We start from the raw sequence: 16,567 nt of genomic DNA, 5'->3' as shown, positions 1-16,567 counted from the left end.
TCTCTATTCTGCTTTGCAAATTTAGTCCTTGATCCCCTCCCCTTTTATGTTTTTGTGGTCACACATTATACCTATTTATGCTGTGAGTTCATTTTTGAGTTGCAGTAGCAAATGTCTCCTCTTTTTCTTTTTTATGTTTTTACCTTTTTTAACTTTTATATTATAGGTAGGTGTATATTGCTGTATTCTGAATAGGGGCTGCCATTTCCTGCTTCTGTCTGTTGGTCATCTTATTCATAGTTTTGTATTTGTTTGTCCTTTTTTTCAGGTAGATTCAACCCCTTCACTATTTCTTGTAATGCAGTGGGAAAATTCCCTTAAGTTCTGTATGCCTGAAAAGGTCTTTATTTCTCCTTTATATCTAAAGAATAACTTGGCTGGACACATTATTCTTGGCTGGTAATTTCTCCTTTTAAATAATTTGAATATTTGATTCCACTCCAACCTAGCTTCTGAGTTTCTGCTAAAAATATCTGATGATAATGTAATGGGCTTTCCTTTGTAGGTTTCCATCTTATTTTCCCTGGTTGCCTTGAGAAGTCTTTCTTTGTCATTAATTTTTGACAGTTTCAATATAATGTGCCTTAAAGAAGGCCTTTTTGGTTTGAGATAATTAGGTGTTCTTTTTGCTTTTTGGATTAAAAGATCCAGTTCTTTCCATAGGTTTGGAAAGTTCTTGTCAACTATTTATTTGAATAGGTTCTCTTTTCCCTTCTCACTCTTGTCCCCTTCTGGTATACCAGTTATTCTTATAATGCTCTTTCTGATGGAATCAGATGGAGTTCTTTTTCTTTAACCCTCAAGTCTCTTCTCTTCTTCCATTTACCACATTTCCAGATTTGTATTTTTGATATCACTAATTCCTTCTTCCATCTGGTCAGCTGTATTTTCTAAGCTCTCTCTTCTTCATCTCTTTTCTTGAGTTCTTGAGCTCCAGAATGTCTATTGTCTTCTTTTTTAAGTTTCACTCTTTTTGGTAAAGTTTTCCTTTTGCTTGTTGATTTTATTTTTGAGTTCATTATAATGCCTATCTGAGTTTTCTTGTGCCTCATTGAGTTTTTTTAGAACTGCAATCTTGAATTGTCTGTCATTTAAAATACGTATTTCCATGTCTTTAAATTTATTTTTGGAGATTTTTTTCATTTTCTTTCTAAGCTGCCTTTTTACCTTAGTTGTTCATGGTATTTGATGGATTGATTCTGTGCCTAGGTTATTATTGTTTCCTTTTCTTTTTTTTAAGGGTGATATCTGTTTAGCAATTTGATAAGAAGGTTTTTTGTTTTGTTTTGTTTTCCAGTAGGTGACACTGAAGTGCAAGTATTTTATTTTCTCTTGTACTGTTTCACTTCTTGGACCTTTGCTTAGCGGTGGAAAATGCCTCATATTCCTTAGGGAGGTGGGCCTTTCCTCTTTAACAAGGTTGCCTCAGTTTCAGGGCACCACCCCCATGGGAGAATGTGGTGGGCAATGGCATTCAGAGTCTATGAAATTCAGGTGTTGCTTCAGCAGCCAGACACTTGGGTGTCCAGGTATTCCCTGGGATCAACAATGATGGGTGGGTGCTGGATGGACTGGGAAAGGCTGCTGGTGTGTTTGTGACTTTGTTCTCCCAATAATGGCAACTGGCAGATCTCAGCTGCCTTGCATCTGTATCTCCACCCTGATCACAGTGTGTCTGCCCTTCAGGAACTCCCATCAGTTCTCCGGGCTGTAGATATTTTGTTCTTTAACCCAACTCTCACTGCTACAGTTTCTTCTGTGGCCTACTGCTAGCTCTGGGAGGATGGGAAAGGCAGCCAGGTTTCATGGCTTTGTTTTCTGGCTGGCCATGGCAGCTGCTAGAACACAGCTGTCACACTTCTGTATTTGATTTTGCCCCGATCACTGGATTCAGCCATAATATATGCCGATCACTCAGGCATGAATTCTCAGGTCTGCAGAAAGTGCATCTACAGCCTGATTCCTCCCCTCAGCTGAGGCCCACGGTGAGCTCTGGACTGCATCTGTGGTACCTGTTTCTGCTCTTCTCCTTTCCCTCCTCCCATTTACCCCAATTTACCCACCTTCAGATGTTTCAATGCATGGATCTCTTAGATGTGTTCGTGTGTGTTGGGCAGGGAATCCTTTCTTGAATTATAGCTGTTCAACTTGTAACTACATGGGAAGAGATCAGGGAGACCACTCATACCACCATACTTTAGTTGTCATTCTTACCCTATTGTTGCTTTGTAAATTACTGCAGTGTTCATGTTTCCTTCTTTTTTTGTTGTTGTTATTGCTTTTTTGTTTTTTTTTTTAAGGTTCATAGTTGAGGGTCTGTTTTGGTCTCTCTGAGCCCCACAGAATTTGCTTGTTGATGGAGAAGCTGAACCTCTTCCATTAGAAGATCTCTGAAAAGCCTTAAGAAATCACACCTCGAGCTGAGAAGAGTGGGAATTCAGAGAATAAGGGATGCTTTGGCATTCATTAGGGAGGAAAGGGAGGTAAAAATAATTTTGTTAGAATTTAATTTCTCTGTTGAGGCAAATAATTAATTCATAAGAGTTGGGGATTACAATGTTAAATCCATTAAACAAACATTTATTCTCTAGTCTGTGTTAGGAACTAGACTTACATGTTAAATATCTGGTGTACACATTATAACTTGATTTGGTGAGTTTGGTTATATTAAAGGAGTGAGCATAATCTGAGATACAAAATAGATCAGAGGTGACTTCTTTGTTTTACATGCAGTGTGGCCTTTAGGTGAACCCAATTGAAATAACATCCAGATATTTTTTTAAATTCTGGTGGGCAACATCAAAGAGACTTTCATGAAAGGACTTGAGTGACATAACTGCTCATCTCATTGGTCCCAGGTGACACAAATGAGCAGTGACAAAGATCAGGAAAGTGGCCTCACAAGAATGCGAGCAGGACTTCTTTGGTACTTTACAGATTTCCTCCCTTGAGAGAGAAAGCTATCCTGATTGCCTAAAAGGCCACTGGCAACTGTCTTAAAGAATGACAGGGCCGGCCGAGTGGCTCAGCTGGTTAAGAGCTCCCTTGGGAGCACCAGCTCTGAGCAGCAGAAAGGCATTTCAGATCCCACATTGAGGGCCAGTGACGCTCGCCCTCTACAGCTAAGATGATGAACAACAGCTCGACCTGGAGCTGGGCTGCTGTGAGTCACCGGCGATGGCGTAAGCTGCAGCAGGTCTGCAGGGGGCTGCCGTGAGCTATGTGAGTGGCTGGCAGCCATCGTGAGCAGCTGATAGCCGGTGTGAGCTACCGGGAGCCACTGTGAGTGGCCGACCAATGACCGGCGACCGATTGCCTCACCCGGAAGAGCACAATGATCATGCCAATATGGGCCAGTGAAGTGACGTCCTCCACAACTAGTCAGAACAAAACAGCAATTTGTCTACCTGTCTGTTCCCCTTCCTTGATTTCCCAACGCTGTTCCACTCCCCTCAATTCCCCAATAAAATCTTTAAAAAAAAGAATGACAGTCTTGGAGAATGTTTGCTACACATTTGAGCCCTCAGCCTCAGCCACTTTCATCTCAATTCCCTTTTCAGCCAAGAGTGGATGAAGAAAAAAATGGATTTCAGTGATGGACATCACGCTTCTCTTGGGAGGACTAATTTGATTGAAAATAGACTGGACTGGTGTACAGGCACTCTTGAGAATGCCTCTGGGCCCTTTGTCCTCTACTTGGTGTGTTCTCTGTTTGTTCCCCAGAGGCAGATGGAGCCTAGGAGGTCAGAAGTTAGATCAGCCTCCAGTCTGAACAAAAGATGTTCTAGAGTTCCCCCCATGAGATCCCAGCTCATTAAACTCAACCTTTGTCAGGGTTTTTCTGATTCTAACTAGTAATGAAGACTGTGCACTTGCCTGCTGTGTCTTCTGTGTAGTATGCATCTCAGGGCAGGTTTGTTCAGAGGTGGCAGCTTAAATGTACATCTTTCCTCTATCCTGCATAGGTGAAGGAAAGTTCTATGTCGTTCACTATAGAAGGGCCCCTCTTCTTTCTGAGACTTACCAAAGAGTGAAATGAGGAGGGGCTTTTATGGGGTCTTCAATCAATTGTGATCATTCCTACTTTTCTTTTTAAGGTTTTTATTAAAATATAGCTAACATATAATATTATAATAGTTTCAGGTGTATACCATATAAAACATTTATAAAACAGTTATAAAACATTTATATACTGAAACAAGTGATCACCAGGATAACTCCACCAACCATCTGACACTGTACCACACTATCATATTATTGACTATATTCCTTATGCTGTACTTTACATGTCCATGACTTGTTTGTTTTATAACTGGAAATTTGAACCTCACCTTTCCCCCCTTTTAAAAATATTCAATTACAGTTGACATTCAATATTATATTAAGTTCAGGTGTACAGAATAGTGGATAGACATTTATATAATTAAGAAGTGCTCCCCCTGACTAGTACCCACCTGGCCCTATATATAGTTATGACTATATTATTGACTGTATTCCCTATGCTTTATATCCCCATTACTATTTGGTAACTGCCAATTTTTATTTCTTAATCCCTTCACCTTTTTCATGCTGCCCTCCAACATCATTCCAATCTATCACCCAGATAAATATAGTTCTCATCTGATACCATACATAGATATCACAATATTATTGACTATATTTATTAGGTATAACCTACATTTCCATGACTACTGTATAACAACCAATTTGTAGCTCTTTATCCCTTCCCCCTTTTCACCTACCCCCAACATCCTCCCCCATCTGGCAAGCTTCAAAATATTCTCTATTATCTATGAGTTTGTTTCTGTTTTGTTTATTTTGTTCTTTAGATTCCACTTACAAGTGAATTCATATGACATTTGTCTTTTTCTGACTTACACTCAACACAATCCCCTCTAGGTCCATCCATGTTGTTTCAGATGGCAAGATTTCATTCTTTTTTATTGCTGAGTAATATTCCATTGTATATATTAACTGCTTCCTCTTCATTCATTCAGGGACACACAGGTTGCCTTTTTTCTGGCTACTGTAAATAATGCTGCAGTGAATATATGGATGCACACAACCACTCTAAGTAGCGTTTTGGGTTTCTTCGGATAAATACCCAGAAGTGGAATTACTGGGTCCTTCTTTGTCTCTTGTTATAGCCCTTGTGTGTATATCAGTTTATTGGGATGACAATGGTTAGGAAAATTTGGGGGTAATAGAAGAAGGAAAAAAAGGATCAAATATATAGTGATGGAAGGAGAACTGACTGTGGGTAGTGAACACACAATGTAATATATAAATGATGTATTATAGCATTTGTTTTTTTCTGGTATAAGTATTGCTACTCCAGCTTTTTTTTTTTCTGTTTTCGTTTTCATGAAATATCATTTTCCATTCCTTTACTTTCAGTCTGTATGTGTCTTTTGATTTTGATCAGCATATGTAAAGGTTCTATTTTCTTATCTATACAGTCACTGAATGTCTTTTAATTGGAGCATTTAGTCCATTTAAATTTAAAGTAATTGTTGATAGATATGTAGTTATTGCCATTACTCATATTGTGATTTTTTTATTAAGTCCCTCTAAAGTTCTTTGTAATACTGGTTTCGTGTTGATGAGCTCCTTTAGCTTTCTCTAGTTTGAGAAGCTCGTTTTCTGCCCTTCTATTCTGAATGATAGCTTTGCTGGGAAGAGTAATCTTGGTTGTAGGTCCTCACATTTCATCACTTTGAATATTTTATGCCAATCCCATCTGGCCTGCAAAGGTTCTGTCAAGAAATCATGTGACAATCTTATGGGAGCTCTCTTGTTGCTTTTAAGATTCTTTTTTTGAATCACATTGAATCTATATATTGCCTTAGGTAGAATTGACATTTTAACTATATTAATTCTTCCTATCCATGAGCATGATATGTATTTCTATTTTTCTGTATCTTCTTTGATTTCTCTCTTCAATGTCTTATAATTTTCTGAGTACAGGTCTTTTACTTCTTTGGTTAAATTTATTCTTAGGTATTTTATTGTTTTTGAAGTAAATGTAAATGGGTTTGATTTCCTGATTTCTTCTTCTGATAGTTTAACTAGTGCACTGTGATGTACAGCTGAAACTAATTCTAAAAAATGTGTATTTCACAAGAAAAATAATTTTTAAAAATATTCTTTTTTGTCTTTAACCTTTGGCATTTTAATTATGATGTGGTGTGATATGGGACTCTTTGGGTTCATCTTGTTTGGGACTCTCTGCTCTTCCCAGGCTTGACTATCGATTTCCTTCAATAGGTTAGGGAATTACCTATCATTATTTCTTCAAATGCATTTCCAGTTCCTTGCTCTCTCTCTTCTCTTTCTGGTATCTCTGTGATGTGAATGTTGGTACACTTGATGTTGTCCCAGAGGCCCCTTTACTATCCTAATTTTTTTGGTTTCTTTTCTTTCTGATTAGGTGTTTTCTGCTACCTTATATTCTAAATTGCTGATCCAGTCCCTTGCTTTTCAAAATCTACTGTTAATTTCCTGTAATGTATTCTTGATATCAGTTATTGTAGTCTTTATGTCTGACTGGTTCTTTTTTATGTTTTCTATTTCCATGTTTATGTTTCCTATCTCCTTGTGAAGTTCTCCCTGAGATCATTGTGCATCCTTATAACCAGTGTTTTGAACTGTGTGTCTGGTAGATTGCTTCCCTCCATTTTGATTAGTTCTTTCTGGAGCTTTGTTGTGTTCTATTATTGGGGACATGTATCTTTGTTTTCCCATTTTGGCTGCCTCCCTGTGTTTGTTTCTATATATTAGATAGGGCTTCTGTGTCTCCCAGTCTTAGTAGAGCGGCCTTATATTGTAGGTTTTCTGTGTGGTCCAGTGGTACAGTCTCCCTGGTCACCAGAGCTGGGTGTTCCAGGAGTGTCCCTTGTGTGGGTTGTGTTTGTCTTCCTGTTGTAGTTGAGCCTTGGTTGCTGTTTGTACATCAATGGGTGGAATTGATCCTTGGGCTAATTGGTTGTGAGTACTGGTTCTGACTACAGTGGAGGAGTTGTGATGCAGGGGCTGACCCTACAGAGCAGGATTAACTTTCTCAAGGCTCTTGTGCCTGCTCAGTCTGCCTTTTGTGTCTGTTGTCCTTGGAAGCAGCCAGGTGATACTCTGCCTTGGTCCAAATCTGGCCACTATGCATGCCACCCCTGGGGCCTCTGGGGAAGAGCCCTGCTGCAGGTCAAGAGCACCCACAGCCTCTTCCTTGCCTGGGGCCACCTGGCATGATCCACAAAGTAATCTGCAAATGACTGCCACTCCCGCTATGCTTGGAGTTGCCTTAAGAAGACAAGCTACAAACCCAGGCCCACTGCCACTAGAGTTGGCCTTAGGGCTGCTCAGCCAGAGGTATGGGACACAGTTGTATGGGTTTGGTGATCATTTGAGATATTTTAGAAAAGTCTGCAACAAGAGCCAAAGCAGGCCGTTTGTGTAGAAATGCCACTGGAAGCAATGAGTGGGACTGCAATTTTGATGGGGCAGTGTCTTAGAATCACCATGATGGGGAGAGTGAAGATAGTCTGGTGATGGGGACTCAGATATGGTGGCTGGCTGCATCTGCACACTGGGAAGGGGGAGGGTTCAACAGAGAAATAATGGCTTCTGCCAGTTTCTCCATCTGGGAGAAAGCTGCCCCTTCAGCACTTGACCTGAGCCAGACAACTCAGTTCCTCCCCGTATGTTCCTGGTGCATTTTGAGTTGATGCCCCAGCACTGGAGCTCAGAAGAAGTGAGTCTGCCAGCGAGTATGTGCATGAGCCCTTTAAGAGAAATACCTGAGACTGCAGCTGCCCTTGTCTCACTCAACCATGATCTCCTCTGGTTTTCAAAGCCAGAATTTATGAGGACTTCTCTCCCCAGCACTGAAGTCCTGGGCTGGAGCGCTTGTTGGGGGCTGGGATCCCTTACTTCTCCTAGGGGTATTCAGCTGAGATATCCCTCTTGATTTTTAAGGGTAACACATGTGTGTGGGACCAGACTGTTCTGCGTCTCTGCCCCTCCTACCAGTCTCAAGGTGACTTCTTCTGTATGTTCTTAGTTTTACAGCTTCAGTTCAGCTGGATTTCAGGCCATTCTTAAAGATTGTTGTTCTGTATTTTTGTTATAATATTGATGTAGTTATGAGAGCAGGTAAGCACAGCATTTACCCACACTGCCATCTTGAGTAGAGTATCTCTGATACTTTCACTGTCTAAGTCCACATGGTTAATTGAAGGTGGGCATGTCTTCTTCTCTAGGGCCCATGGGGGTTGGAAGTGTCTGCCAATGCTGGAGGCGATGATGCCTACAGTTCAGCCTTCCTACATGCACCATGCAGCCACTCCTTTTTGGGGTTCTGCTTTCTCCCTCAGGTCGTGGAAGGGAGTAAAGAGTGCTTAGGTATCATGAGCAGTGTTCTCCTTCTTTTTTCTCTGTTCTCTAAGTCACTCCTCTCTACCCTAGCATTATTCACACTAGATGATCAGGCTTGTAGAAAACCAAATAAAGACTGGAAGCATAAACTTCCTCTGAGATAATGGGGAAAAGATGTAGACACCTTGGAATGAGTATGGTGAGATGAGGGGATAGACAACAAATATGATTCTGGGAAACCAGAAATATCTCTTCTCTCAGAGATATAACTAACAGTTAGGATCTTGTTTACTTGGGATAAGAATATGGGAAAAGAAGAGGGTTTTTGGAGGGAAAAACACAAGTATTTTGTGGGGATGGAGAGGAGGTACTATGATGTTTTGTAGATCCTAATGTCCCCTGTACCTTTGGAAAGATTGGAATGTGCAAGTATTTCTCCTGCTGGATATAAATTTAATGCTGGTGCAATAGAGGAAGAGGGAATAGAATCATGCCAGGCAGCAGCTGCTGTTATTACTCATGTAGGGTGGGCCTGGTACCACCTGCCACCTTGCAGACACTGTATGAAGATGGTGGTAATGGAGGAGAAATACGCATATTTCTATGAGCAGAATAGTGCAGAGGAGGTGTGAAGAGGTGTTTGGAATCCTATGGCAGCTTCATATTAAGAGAGCAAAATTCTGAGCAAAAAAAAAGATCATAGCAATTTCTTTTCCACTGCACCTCCTCACCCATTCTTCACTTTATACCCTACACAGGAGCAGAGTTTTCAAACTCCCAAATCTATTTTCACAATTAATATCACACCTATCATTTAACCCCTTCTACTCCCACTAGCAAAAGCAGAATCAGAAGTGGCTTGGATAAGAACACTTCCTGTGGGAACATCTGCAGTTAATATATGCGCAGGTGTGGGGGATGGGAAACGTTCCTGTAGTAGGCAAGTGGGGGCAGCAGCATTAGCGGACGAGATGGGAACAAATGGATCAGCGTTACTCAAGATCACTTAGGGATGAAAAATTGTGCCTTGTAAATATTAAAGGACTGGGAGTGAAAGTGATATAAAAAAAGATTATTTGTGGGATAAATCCAGGCTTCAAATGAAGGTGATGTCTGATCCTGGACAGGAGCTTTTTCTTTTTATAGGCCAGTTCTCTTTGATTTCAGAAATGCAAGAGAGAACCAAGGCGATCTTAGACAGAAGAAATCAATTTTCTGAGTATGTCTCTGATTGTAAGGGTGGTTTAATTTTACTTTAGAAAAATTGGAAAATACAGAAAAAGAAAAAAAAAACAAAAAACAGAGCCATAACTCACCATTAGAGGTACCAATGTTAATATGTTGGTTTGTCGGAAAAGTCATGACACATTTTTGCAATGAAAAACATAGAAAAAAATACATCATAACTTTTCCAACAACCCAATAGTTTATATTTAATTCCATATATGTACTCTGAGATAGTCATGATAGATTTTTTAAACATCTTGTACATAATATTTTATAGCCTTATTTTTTATTGTGGTAAAAAATGACAGGAGATCTACCCTCTTAAAATTTGAACTGTAAAATTTAAGTACTTTGTTAACTATAAGCACAATGTTGTATAGCAGGTCTCTAGAATATTTTTATCTGGTACAATTGAAACTTTATACCTAAATTTTTATTTTTAATTAATATATTATTTATTTTTCTCTTACACTTTGTGCTCCAGGTGTTAGAGAACCCACATCCCACACTTGTCTATATGGAGTCTGGCTCACTCCTCTTATCAAACAAATCCCAATTCTTGACAATTCTCCTGTGCCCTGCTCCCCACAGTGTCATAGTCCAATGGTGCCTCCTCCTAGAGGCTGGTGACCAAGTGTCTGGGACCAGGCTCCCACCTAGAGGCTGTGCAGGGGCAGACTGCCAAAGCCAGAACAGGTGAGTGAACTGCATGTGCAGTATATTAGTTAATTAACCCACAGACAGCATCTACATAAAAGTAAGTGAAAAGACACACATAGAGGAAAGACCATGTGAGAACACAGGAAAAAGACAACCAACCACAACTCATGGAAGGAGGCCTCAGAGGAAACCAACCCTACCAATACCTTGATTTCAAACTTATAGGTTCTAGAACTGTGAGAGCATACATTTCTCTTGTTTAAGCTGCTGAGTCTGTAGTATTTTTGTGGCCCTAGGAAACTAATACACAAAGTATTTGTCCCTTTCACAGAACATGCCTAAAGAAGTACGTGTGTATGTCTTGGCACTAATAGGAGCTGAATACTCCTTAGGAAATATCAGGGGAAGTAGGCAGGTGCCTGATTAGGAAAGAAGTCTCTGAAATATAGCAAGAGTGACTCTCCAGTTGCCAAAGGTAAAAAGCCATCAACAAGCAGAAACTATAAGCATATTAAGGGAGAAATGTAAAACTTCCATAAAATGCACACAGGGGTCTTGTTTACTTACTCTAGGGACAAAAATATGAAAAGGATTTTAAACTAAGGCAAAAATGCCACACTAAGCAGAGGATGCACCATGGATCCTGAGATACCCAGAGATGGGTCTATGCCAGGGTCCAATTAGTGACTTATTGTATTTAGCTTCTGGGATTAGGATAAATACTAATAGGAATTTGGAAAGAATGGGAAATTACAGAATCCATTTTCATTTGGTTAAAAAAAAGTAAAAGTGAAAAGATATTCTCATGAGTCCCAAATAAAAGAGGCTGAGGGCAAACTTTAGCTACAAGACCTAAGCAATATGCGAGGTAGTGAGCATAGAGAAACAATGGATCAATCACCTGAAAGATAAGAAACTAGGAAAACTCTTAAATATTCTACCAACCAAAAACAAACAATCAAAACACACACACAAACTCTACAAGTATTTACTAGAAAATACAGTGAACCTATTTTAGAAAGCAAGTGGAATTAGAATGGGTGCAAGTGATATATGGTAAGGGTGAAGGGGTTGGATCATCTAAGCATTATGAGCTCTCAAAATTGCAGCTAAATCTCCCTTCCAGAACAAACCCAAACCTAGAGGAGACATGTTATTCTGCTCCTTATTCTATTTTTCCTTTATAATAACTTTGGATTATTCTTCTATCATTTTCTGTTACTCATTTTAAAACAAAATTAGCATTCCTGAACTTTTAGAAGAAGCCATGGCTCAGCAGAGCTTTTCTAACAACTCAAAGCTCAATCTGTTGTTTTTGTGTCATTTTCAAAAAGCTGCTTGCATTCTTGCAGTTCTGGAGGCTAAAAGACTAAACTGAAAGTATAAGCAGAGTTGGGATATGAGGGAAGAATCTGTTCCAGGCCTTTCTCTAGCTTGTAGATGACCATCTTCTACTAGTGCCTCTTTAAATCTTTTCCCTTTCTGTGTCTCTGTCTCTGTGTCCATATTTCCCCTTTATATAAGGACACTAATTGTATTGGATTAGGACTTACCCTAATGACTTCACCTTAACTAACTATAGGCATGCCTTGCTTTATTGTGCTTTACTTTATTGGACTCCACATATATTGTGTCTTTTTATAGATTAAAGGCAAGACCTTCCACCAGCAAAAAGACTATGACTTGCTTTATTGTGATACTTGCTTTTTTGCAGTGGTCTGGAAGGGAATGCACAATATCCCCAAAGTATCTACAATGACCCTGTTTTTAAGTAAAGTAACATTATGAGGTAGTTAACGATTTTATCATGTGATTTTTTTAGGGGACAAAGTTCAACCCATGAGATCCTAAGTACAGTTTTCTCTACTTAGACATCTGAATTTAAAAGCAATTAAAACTATCAAGCCTCTTAGAACTCTTTTATAGTACAAAGGGCAAACTTTATTCAAATTCTAGCACTGGCAGTTGCTAGCTATGTGATATTAAGCAAGTTGCTAGTTCTTTCTGTTTTCCCATTTGTGAAATGCAAATAATAATATCTACTGAATAAGGATTTTGTAAGGATTAAATGAAGTAATATATGAAAACGCACTTGGAACAGTACCAGCTTCAGTTTATAAAACAATTTGTATGAAGTTTTTCTTTACTCAGAAGTAACAATGAAACCCAACTGATTGGCATTAACCAAGCAAATCTCTCTTGTTACCAAATAAAATATGAGTATATGGAAATGTACAATTTTAAGCTTTCTTACTAGTGAGAGACAAAAAGCTCCTGCTGGTATTCATGGTTTTTTAAAGTGTTCATTTTTCTGATGGGAACATAGTGCTAAAAAAACAGAGTCTTGAGTTTATTCTGTCTAGGGCAATTACCTTCACTCATTAGTTCCATGGTTTAACTAATTGGGTCAATCAGTTATAGATCAATTGATACACCCACTGAATATACTGAAAGCTTTAAAAGATAAGTCACCTTTTCAGTTTTTATAGTAATTTCATCACTTGGCGTTCTTTGTTTTACAAAGAAGAGAAAACACCCTTAGTTTCTGAAGAAGAAAAAATGTAACTAGAACACATTGATTTGATTCCAGCAGCTAAAATTTCAGTTGAATGCACCACAATTTCTTTATAATTACAGGCATTGGGGGTGTAACTGGTCACCATACCTTTTCTTCTGACTGATCATATTCCTATACTGTAATCATATTTTGAGGATCGGCCTGTAGCTAAACAAAGAGTGATTTGTATTGTTGATGTAATAGAATTATTGTGTGAGTGCAGCAAATTGAAGCTTTTCATTATCAACACTATCATAATTGATCATTTTAGCTATTGTTTAAGGTAATTTACATGTAACCTGTAATTTCCACAACTTGAAGTCAATGGAGTACATTTATTTTTAACTAAATTGATGCCAAAATAAAATCCAGGGAAAATGTGCAAATAAAAACAATCATTTAGTTTTAAGTACTGTAATAGTTGCTTATTGCTGTGTAACAAATTACCCAGAATGTAGCAGTTTAAAGCAACATACACTTTTTATCTCATTTTCTGTGGGTCAGGAATCTCGATATGGTTTAGTTGGGTCCTCTGCTTCAGGGTCTCTTACACGGCTTCTGTCAAGGTGTCAGCCAAGACTAGAGGCTAATATGAAAGTTCCATTGTGGAAGGATCCACTTTCAACCTCACTTGCATGGTTCTTGGAAGATATAATAAGCAGAATAATGGTTTCCTAAAGTCTGTATCCTGATCCCTGGAACATGTTACATGTTATATGGCAAAGGGGAATTAAAGTTGAGTATGTAATTAAGGTTGCTAATCAGCTGATCTTAAAATAGGGAGATCATTCTGGATTATCTGGATGAGCCCAATGCCCAAGAGGCATTAAATATGGAAGTGGGAGGCAAAAGAGGGATCATCAGTGTAAGAATGATGTGAACTGAGAAACAATCAGATGGTCATTGCTGGCTTTGAAGATAGAAAGGGTGGAGCAGGAGCCAAAGAATGTGGATAGCCTTTAGAAGCTGAAAAAGGCAAGGGAATGGATTCTTCTCTAGAACCTCCAGAAAGGAATGCAACATTGCTGATCACTTGATTTTAGCCCAGTGAGATTCACTTCAAGCCTCTGATTTCCAGAACTGTAAGATAATAAATTTTTGTTGTTTTAAACTTATAAGTTTTGGATAATTTTTTATAGCAGCAATAGAAAACTAATGCAGGATTCAGTTCTTCAGGGGTTATTGGAGGGCCTCAGTTCCTTGCTGGTGGTTGGATGGAGGTCAGTCTTGCCATGTGGATCTCTCCAACTTGCTTCATCAGAGAAAACACTTCAGAATGACAATGAAACAGAGGGTGCTAGAAAGATGGAAGTCACAGTGTTTTGTAACCTAGTTACAAAAGTGATATCTCATCACTTCTGGTGTATTCCATTTGTTAGAAGCAAATAATTAGGTCCAGCTCACATTGGAGGAGATGAGATTAGGCAAGGTTGTGAATTCCAGGAGACAGGGATCATTGGAGGCCATGTCAGAAGCTGCCTACTACAAATACTGATACAATACTCACAACATTTTCATCATGCTTAAAATCATGAGAACTTCCTGCTAGCTTATTGTTCTTTCTTTAGTTTTTTTCTCATCTGTTGCAATTTATTTTAAAAGCTATTTAAAATATGCATGTATGTAGATATATAGAAATATGAAGAGAAAGTGAACTAAATATTGAATGTTGTGGTCTCTGGTGGAAGGATTTTAAGAGGTACTTTCTTTAAAATATTGCTATTTTTAAAAATTTTGCAATTAACATGTTTTATATATAATCAAAATTAATTTTATAAAACTATTTGAAAGATTAAAAGAAAAACTTTCCATATTTATGAATGCCCCTTACTAATACTGATATATGCATTGGGCTCTTAACTTAGTTTTTATTTAATACAAGCCATATTCTGTATTCAGTGACCATGCATTCTAACAATTTTTTTTCAACTTAAGGGAAACTTTATTTAGTAAAGTCAATTTTTTTTCAGCTGAGCCATCCTGCAACCTGTTGGCAGCTCAACGGCTGCTCAGCTCAGGCCAGGACTTGAATCGCTATTGCTCAGAGCTCAAACTCTTGAGCGAGCTCTTAACCAACTGAGCCACTCGGCCAGCCCCCCAACACTATTTTTAATTGCAAAATAACTTGATCATAGGTTTCACTGGAAAAATAATTAAAAGTCTTAGAATTGATTAGAAATGTATTATGAAAATACAGAAACCTCTTCTAACCTCTTATGAGAGATGCACAGTGAAAGAACCTTGAAATAATAAGCTGATTCTTAAAAACTACACATGCAAAAGTCTTACATGGGTCTAAGACCTTAAGTTATTTTTATAGTGTTTATCATGCTGCTGAGTAGCTCCATATTTAGACATGTAGAAGAAAGTCTCAACTGACAAAAAAAAGCCACTTTTCCCCTGATTTGTTATTAGTGATATTTGTTGTGAGAAATACTGAAAGTGAAGGATATTTTCTGAGGTTTCTCTGAAAAAAAGAGAAAATGACAACTTGGCAGTGATTCAAATTGGACATCCTTTTGCATTTATAAGAAAAGCAACTGAAAGCAACAAAGGAATAAGAAAAAACCCCAAAAACTCATAGACACAGTCAATAGTTTAGTGATTACCAGAAGGGGAGGGGGAGGGAGGTGGTAGATGAGGGTAAACAGGATCAAATATATGGTGATGGAAGGAGAACTGACTCTGGGTGGTGAACACACAATGTGATATATAGATGATGTGTTACAAAATTGTACACCTGAAACCTATGTAACTTTACTAACCATTGTCACCCCAATAAACTTAAGAAAAAGAAAAGTGAACATATTGACTTGACTTTCTCATATTAATGAGTTACATGACCAGCTAAAATACTAGCAAGGAATCATTTACATATAATCACAGTCCATCCCTGGGAAAAATTGAGTGCTTTATAAAGCTGCTTTGAGCTAAGATAACATGAAAAGAAAAAGATTGTTATTTGGAAAAAAATATATTCATAATATGGCTTTTTGTTATATTCCTCACTTTTAAAAGAAAGATATGGGGTACATTACTAGATTGGAATAAGTAACTCACCTTTTCTTCTGCCTGCAATTTGGAATTGCACATTGTATGCTTTATGTTTGATTAAAATACATTTTAACTGTGTGTGTGTGTGTGTGTGTGTGTGTGAGATCTTTCACGTCTAAAATAGATGAGAGGCTAAATTTTCTCTGAAGCTTAAAGTCATAGCTTCTGACCAGACAAAAGCTGATCAAATAAACTAACAATTTTATCTGCTGTGGCATTTTGCAAATGCACATAACATTCATTTTCTCTTGATTCCTGTTGTTTGCACTTGTAATATTCTGTGAGATGTTTTAAGGTCAAAATAAATTTAATACTACCCAATAATTATGAGAAAATGACTGAAAGGATAGTTGAAAATGTTTATCCTCTATAGCATGAAAGACAACATATGATGTTATAGAACTACCTTTAATTTTTACCTTTAAAAAATAAATGCAAACATGCATAAGATTACCAAGATAAGAGAAATATGTATATTACAGTATTTGTGTGCACTCATTGTTACTATTTTCTGTTAACTTTCTTTTTTTTAAAAGATTTTTTTATTGGGGAATTGGGGGTATGGGAACAGTGCTGGGGAATTGGGGGAAGGGGAACAGAAAAGTTGCTGTCGTTTTGTTCTTCAGTCTAGTTGTGGAGGACGTTGCTTCACTGGCCCAAGTTGGCACCATCATTGCACTCTTCCCGGGTGAGGCAGAT

This window comes from Hipposideros armiger, unplaced genomic scaffold (assembly GCF_001890085.2).
Source record: "Hipposideros armiger isolate ML-2016 unplaced genomic scaffold, ASM189008v1 scaffold_153, whole genome shotgun sequence".
NCBI classification, from domain to species: domain Eukaryota; kingdom Metazoa; phylum Chordata; class Mammalia; order Chiroptera; family Hipposideridae; genus Hipposideros; species Hipposideros armiger.
The sequence above is the reverse complement of the archived record's forward strand: the minus strand, read 5'-3'. Positions refer to the sequence as shown.